Source organism: Rhipicephalus microplus, chromosome 5 (assembly GCF_043290135.1).
Source record: "Rhipicephalus microplus isolate Deutch F79 chromosome 5, USDA_Rmic, whole genome shotgun sequence".
In the NCBI taxonomy this organism is placed as follows: Eukaryota; Metazoa; Arthropoda; class Arachnida; order Ixodida; family Ixodidae; genus Rhipicephalus; species Rhipicephalus microplus.
In genome coordinates this window covers 181,065,397-181,073,921 of record NC_134704.1, presented here as the reverse complement: position 1 = coordinate 181,073,921, position 8,525 = coordinate 181,065,397, and positions in this window count along the sequence as shown.

Genomic DNA, 8,525 nt, shown 5'->3' with positions numbered 1-8,525 from the left:
AGCGGTTGGACACCAGTAATCACGGCTGTAGACTACAATATTTGAATCTAGAACTGCCGTTTAAAAAAAGCTGACATGGCTGCGGAACTACCTTTTTCACGCGGCCAGCACAGCGGCTTTGGGAACGTGCTGATTTCGAGCGCAGAGGGAAAGCCGGACGCTGTTGTGGTCTCGCACTCTGCCTAACTTCTGGCACCCGGCCAAACATGGCTGTTTCGCATAAGTGTTGAAGCTTGTGGTTTGTAGTCCGTGAGGAAGAGAGCGAAGTACGTGCATAATCACAATGTTGAAGAGCACAACTGCTCTTCACTATCGCGAACATGACATAATTGCGGTGAGTGTGAAAGCGTTCCTAGAAGCATAGTGCTCACGCACACTAAAGAGTCCCACCTTGTCTGCATCCAGGTCTGTGTGTATGCTGTCTGCGGCAGTGACGTTGGTCCATGCGCAGAGTTCTTCAATGGCGGCCGGTGAGACGCGCAGGCTAGCCTCGGGATCTCGGCCCAACAGATGCGTCAGCAGGCACTCGCGGAGCGCCATGTGCATGCCCTGCGACACAGCATGAGATGGGCCAACAGTGTACGCGTGTGGTGGTCACGCCCATATGGGGCCTACGCACGAACCCACAAATCAGCATCGTCATTTAGGCCAAGGACAAAAACAATGGCTCAGGATATGTTCCTGTCATTGTGATGCACCTTGTAGTAGTTCCGAGGTTGTGCGCACGTGATTTTAAACCCCAGCTCGCATTCGTGTTATGGCGGAAGCTGGATGCTATAAAGAATGCATTTGATACGTGGGGACAGGAAGCAACACAATGAAAATGTTGGTCAAGTTGTGCAGTAGATGTACAAGACAGCAAAGAGCCGTGCTGAAAACATTCTAAAAATGTTTTGAAGGTGCCAATGTTCAGTAAATTTCCTAGAAAATATAAGCTTCGATGCGTCCCTGTCTATGGGGCCCATTTTCAGCATTTGATGAACAATAGTGCACTCCTTATGTAATTCTCTCTCGCCAATAAGAAAATAATTGAGATATCTTATAGTATGTATTGCCTTGTACCTAACACACATACATATTCTGCAAGGATTTTCACACACAATAATTATTACTTGTGACATCAATACAACTTCCTGTTAGGTGACTTGTTTGTTATTTATTTATACTTGGCAAAATATGAAATATTTTACAAGATAAAAATACAAAAATTTAAGAAAAAAATAGAAAACATTAAAACATACTATATACATATATACACCGTAGACGACAGTTTGTTTACCTCGACAGCGGAAAATAAAGCAAGACTGAGAGGAGGAGACAAGAAGAAAACAGTGCAGAGGGTAAGCGCTAAACATAAAATTATTTTATAAAAAAACTAATAAAGTAAATACAACAACAATCACAGCAGCAGCAAGGACAACAGCAATAATAATAATAATAATAATAATAATAATAATAATAATAATAATAATAATAATAATAATAATAATAATAATAATAATAATAATAATAATAATAATAATAATAATAATAATAATATTATTATTATTATTATTATTATTATTATTATTATTATTATTATTATTATTATTATTATTATTATTATTATTATTATTAGAGTTGGCGTTTCACGTCCCACAACCACGACACTTTCGCGCAAGCCGTTTTGGAGAGCTCCGGAATAAATCAACCACCCGAAGTTTTTGGTGTGAAGCTCCCTATGCCATGGCTCGTGCGTCCTTGATGTATGTAGTCGCCGTCGTAGTAGGTAGCCACCTCCACGGCTGCACTATAGGAGAAGCATGTGCGCACCCTTTTCGATTCAAAAGGAAACCCGCGCATATTATTCAGAAACAAAAAGATAGTTGTTCCTGATGAAATAACTTACACAGACGAGTATTGCTGACTTAATATCCAATAAAATTTGCCTTGTCTTTCATGCTTCTTTAAAAAAAACTACTATCAGAAGGACAGCGGAGTGACTTGACGGCCGATTTCGTTCATTCTTAACGAGCTTATCAGAAGGACGCACTCTGAGCACTATCTGACCAGAAAGAATTGCCACGTTAAACTAGCCGGACGTAACCTCCTTGGTTTTAGCAAGGTTTTGCGAAGGTTGGCCGTCAATGCAATGAATATAGTGAGCCAGTATATAGCCATGAACTAGAGGCGGCGAAAGGTGAGAAGTAGAAACGAAGTGCAGGCTGTAAAAAAGTGCGCGAGTGCTTCCTCTCGTTTAGTCTTTGTTGTGTCCTGTGGTTGGTGATACTTCTATATGCTGAATATATGATGAAAAGATGTGAGATTGCGTTACTTGGAGTGTTCACTAGAGGAACGGAGGGATGGACAGACAGATGCATGGACGGACGGATGGACGCTTGGAAAGACGGACGCAGAGACGGGCGCAGGAACAGACGTACAGACGTACGGACGCGTAAACGGACGAACAGAATCACGGACGGGCTGATGGACGCTTCGCCCACTGATCATCAAGCACTCTGTGGATATGCTGTGATCTTTCAACGTGCACTGACATCGCAGAGTAAACGGGTCTCTACCATTTCACCGAAATGCGACCGCCGGGGTCGTTATGGAACACGCGACCTTTGGGTCAGCTGCCGAGTGCCCCACCACCGCGGTGGGCAAGACGCCGCACCAGGCGTATTGAGAATTGCGCAACAAGTGGTTGACGAAATTGGCTTCTTACTCGTTTCAAAGGTGTTCAAAACAAGTCATCTTCTCACGCAATCACTAGCTCCACCATCCTCATCATCATCCATGGCATGAATAAAGTGTGTAGGCCAATATGTGAGCGTGATGCCTTACGGACCCATAGTGGCTAAAGTATGCACACCTTCCAGAAAGATAATAGGATGGAAGTGCTTCCATAAGGAGTTCCAACGGTCTACTTATTGCAAAACATATGTACGCACGCTCGTCACATTTCCTTCGCTTTTCATCAGTTCAGCCCAGCTTTCTGTACGCTTTGCTATACCCTTTGTTGGGACCTAGGAAAGAAGAGGAAGCAAAGGGCTGACCCACTACGCACGTGTTCTTTTTTTTTCGGATTCTTTGTCACCATTACAGCGTAGTTCTGTCCAGTATGCTCTGTGTTTTTTTATTGTCATGTGCTACAGGATCGGCTATGTCGAGCCACAATATATAGTGCCGAAGACCCGGGATCTGCGGCTAATCGGCGACACGGACGGAAGCATAGACTAGAATTATTTCCTTGAAAAATAATCGTCGGTGCTTGGTAAGCCTCGTCGGTGGCCGTACCCAGCAACGACAATGAGTGGACGCAAGCCCAAGGATTCCTGTGAGTACACTGCATCAATTGACCGTTTGAAAGAAAAGAAAAAAAATCGGCACGCGCTCAGAATACCAAGATAATAAACAAAGCGACCGCTATTTTGGGAAGCGACACCGCCGATAGAGCGACACTCATTGAAGGAGCGGCTTATACCCAATAATGAGTACCTAAAAAAGATATCCGAAGAAATGGACGAGTACATCCCAACGGAGGAGCTCGCGTATGAATACGCTGCAGCAGCAGACTGCGAGGATCAAGCGGTCGCGATACTTGCACGCCTTCAGTGCCGAATCGAGGACATCAACAACTTGTAAAGAACCGTCGGCGCTGGGAATTCCGCCAGTACCGTTCATGCTCCTGCGAACGTCGGCAACGTGACCGTCGGTCCTCCCCTGCCTCAACTTGAGCTCAATCCGTTTAACGAAAACATACGTGAGTGGACCTCTTTATGGGAGCAGTTTTATGGTACCGTCTATTCAAATTTGGTACTAAGTGAGTCAGACAAGTTTCATTACCTTCGGAATTACTTGAGAGAGGTAGCTGCTGCAGCAATTTTGCGACTACAAACGCATGCTATGGAAATGCTGTGCAGCTACTCAAAGACATATATGGAGACAAACGGCAAATAGAGCAACATCATCTACGAGCCTTGAGAGACATTCGATGCGTGGGACTGGCATCCGATGTAAAACAGCTGCGCAAGCTACACGATCAAGTTCAGATGAACATGCGTGATCTCGAAGCCTTTGGGGTGCCACGCGTGTCAACTGGCCAAGCCATTCTGTGTAGATGATTTGCTTTTCGGGTAAGATAATCTACAAGCAGCTGTTGAGATATACGCTACCGCTGAAGAAATAGTGACTGACGCTGGAATGCCACCCAGAAAGTGGAGAGCAAGTTCTCAAGAGCTGCAGGACATATTTGACTCAAACGAGCCAACTCTATCTAACAACGGTGGACAAACGTCATTCAAAACGAAAGCCCTCGGAATGACATGGAACAGGGAGACCGACAGCCTTACATAGAGATCCCAAAATATGTTAACATTTTGGGAGAAAGCTCAAGATACAAAGCGATTTCTACTGCAAACAGTGTCTAGAGTTATGACCCAGTGGGATTTGTTGCTCTTTCATGTTACGAGGGAAAATGTTACGTCAACTTGGATGAAGAACTACCAGATGATATAGTACGGCAATCGAAGAGCTGGAGGAATTATTTGGTTCACCTTACCAAGGTCAATGTTACCGACGTTTGACGTCAGACGTAGATGATATTCCTAACGTTAAAATACACGTCTTTGTGGACTCCAGCACTGCAGCTTGTGGAGCGCGCGCATATGTTCGCGCTCAGCTAGTAACGGTGACGTCAGCACAAGTCTCATTGCTGCGAAAGCAAGAATCGCCCCATTGAAGCTTCTCTCGTTGCCACGCCTCGAGCTAATGGGAGCACTAATAGGCAGCAGAGTGCTCAAATATGTAGAAGAGGCGTATGCCCCCCTTTATGGACAGACTCTACAATTGTCTTGAATTGGATTCAAGCAGATTCATGCAAACGGAAAGTTTTCGTTAAAAATGGAATCACCGTAATCAAAGCAGTAACACATATAATAATTGCAATATAATTGCAGCAGGCAGCACTACCCAGGTGATACAAATCCTGCGGATTTGCCAAAAAGAGGTGAATCGATAGACGGCTTGTGACAGAAAAACGTTTGGTGGCAAGGACTAAGCTGGCTGCGGCTAAATTAATCTGAATGGCCTCAGAGGAAACTCTTAGCCGCTGAGGAGGATCATGCAATAATTTACTTGGCACAGGTAGCCCTTCAAGTAGGTGACAAAACGCATTAGAGAATAGCGCCAATCTTTGACGTAACAAGGCACAGCTCTTCCTCCAAACTGTTGATAGTCCCGGCGTGGGTACAACGTTTTGTATATAACACTAATAAAAGTTGCCCGAGATATGGGTCTCTGAAGACCAAGGAAGTATTGGCAGCCGAGCGTTATTGCATACACCAAGCCCAAATTGAAGCCTTTGGTAAGGAAATGTTCACGCTTCTTAAGAAGCAGGTTGTGCTTAAAAGCTCAAAGGTGACTGACTTGCAACCATTTTAAGATGAAGAAAACGTGCTTAGAATATTTAAGCAGCTACAAAACCTCCATGAAAGGCCTGGTACAAAATACCCTATAGTGCCACCTGACAATAACTGTTTCACGTTTCTTGAAGTTCAATATTCTCATGTCCGCACAATGCCTGGAGGCGTAACTGCCACGCTAAACTACCTGAGACAGCCCTTCTAGGTGATACAGGCTCGGCGTACAGTAAAAACCGTGGTACACCGTTGTGCGTTATGTGCCCGCTATAGTCACCGCCACAGACTCCACTTCCGACTTGTAGGATTGAACGATCTAAGCCATTCGACACTTCAGGTGTGAATTTGGCGGGACCACTTTTTGACAAAACAGACAGACGATGTGACCAAAAAGCGTATATTGCGATTTTTACTTGTGCATCAACGCGGGTGGTGCACTTGGAGTTGGTGACACACATGACAGTGAAAGGCTTTCTGCTAGAATTCCGAAGATTTACTGCTAGGAGAGGATTACCCAGCGTCATGTACTCAGACAACGCTCGATCATTCAAAAAGCTTCGAAGGAGTCAAAAGAGATTGTCGACGGTATTGAAGACACCGGATTCCAGTCATTTCTCACAACATAGCGGATTAAATGGAAATTCGTCATGGACACTGCTCCATGGTGGGGTGGTTGGTGGGAAAGACTGATTACATTGGTGAAGACGTCCCTGTGGAAAGTCCTTTGACGAAGCAGCCTTTCTGCTCAAGAACTCGGTACGCTGCTTACCGAGGTCGAGGCTGAGGTCAATTCATGACCACTTACTTACGCCTGCCTCGAAGCCAGCGAGCCATCGGCGATTAAGCCAGCACATTTCCTTATTGGCCAGAAATTTGCCACCTTGCCGGGTGCTGACTCAACAGAAGATTCAAAGAAACATAGCAGTGCTACGGAATATTTACGCAGTTTACAACACCGCCAAAATTTATTGGATCATTTCTGGAGATCGTGGAAGCACGAGTAAATCCTCGCTCTACCATCGGCGCATCGTTCTTCTTGATCTTCCTCCCTCAATCTGGCAGTTGGGAACATCGTGATTGTAGACACACCCAGCAAAGTGAAGTTTATGTGACCTCTGGCAAGAATTGAAGTTTACCCCTGCAATGATGGAATTGTTCGCCCTTGCCTATTACGCCTGGGTAACGAAAAAGTTTTGAAAAGACCCGCGCAGAAGATACACTACTTAGAGATCGCTGCTACGACAATTGAGGTCCCGGAAGAAGATGATGATGATGTTGATGATGATAATGATGATGGTGATGATGGTGCTGATGATGTCGATCTTTGTTAATCTAGCGCACACCCACAAAGGGGGATCGGCCAAGAACCGGGTGGCAGGATTTTTAGGTAAAATACCTATGGTTTTACAAACACAAAGTAAATATGGACTGAAAAAAATACATATATAGAAAGAAAAGCCACCTAAGAAAGAGAAGGAAGCAAAGGGCTTACCCACTACGCACTACGCACGTGTTGTCTGCATTGAATTCTCTGTCGCCATTAATCGTAATTGTGTCCAGTACGCTCTGAGTTTTTTATTGCCGTGTGCTACAGGATCGGCTATTTCGAGCCACAATACCCTTACCAACATGGCTTCAGGACGAAGTTATGAACCGTGCGGCAGTTATTAGAAACAATTCATGATTTTTCGGGTGCTACAGATATAAGACATGTTAATGTAATTTGCGTGGATTTTGTGAGAGCGTTCGATAAAGCGCCCCATGTTCAATGATATTCAGATTACATCATGAAGAAATAATTGAACTCGTAATAAAATAGATCGAAGCATAGTTCAGAAATCATATGCAGGTAGCGAAACTGGATGAAAATGTATCGCAACGCTTAGCTGTACTTTCGACAGTGCCGCAAAGCTCTATGATGGGACAACTATCGTTTTTCCTGTACACAAATGACATCAGTAGCGTGGCAGAAGAGGGTGTTCACGTTGGACGTTTCGCAGATGACTGCTAAGTTTATGCAACAATTACCAAACTAGACGACCAGGTCTAAATTCAGAACTATTTGGAAAATTTAGATAACTGGTGTAGGAAATGAAAAATTGCAATAACTTATTCGAAATCTACATATCAACATCTACACTCTACATATCTAGAAATCCACATTAGCAAAACTACAACCATACATTCCTTTTTCTACAGCATTGGTGAACACTTGTTGATAAATACGACGCAGTTAAAGTACCGCGCGGTAACAAATGTGCAATATTAGCATGGAATGAGCATAAAGTTAGCAAGAAAGCCTATCAAAAGTTATATCTATTGAGGAAGAACCTGGAAGATGCATCAGATGGTGTAAAACATTTTGCACACACCGTTTTCATTACGAGAGTACTAGAATAATAATTCGTTGTTTGGAGCCCCATCAAGTGACTATTAAGAAGAAGTTGGAAAAAATACAGACACTAGCAGCGCGCTTAATTTTTTTGACGGGCTGGAGGAAGGAAATAGTCGTGCTGATGTTACGGAGATGCGACCTAGATCCTCTCGAGCAACGTAGCAGTCAACACAGGCTGAAAGTATTCTTCCAAATATTGCATGATAAACTTGAGATAGACAAGCACAAATATTTAAACGCTCCAGGCAAAAAAAATTCCATAACTGACCGTGATTGCGTCATAAAACGAGACGAAACAACTTTACTGACACGTTTCGATATTATTTTTTCATAGAAATGTGGAACAAGCTTCCAAACGATATTTTTGTTTTAAAAGACGTTCCTGACTTCTGTAGAGGCACATTTACTTGATTGTTGAATTTATTTCTCTTTCAGTGTCAAGTGATGTAAGCGGCTTCATGTTCATAGGAAATTATTTCAAAAATGACAGTGAATTTTGAATTGATCTTAAATTGTTATTTTGAATGCTGAATTGTTATTTAAGAGAATACCAGTTTTCATGGTGAATTGTCAAAATATTACGCAACTTTTTCTACATTGTACAGTCTTTATGTATGTCCTCTCTGTTATGACCCTCCATTAGGGTTGACAGTATGAACAAGTAAAATAAATAAATAAATACAATTACAAAAAATGCTCAAAAGCGCTTCTCAACAGAACACTATAGT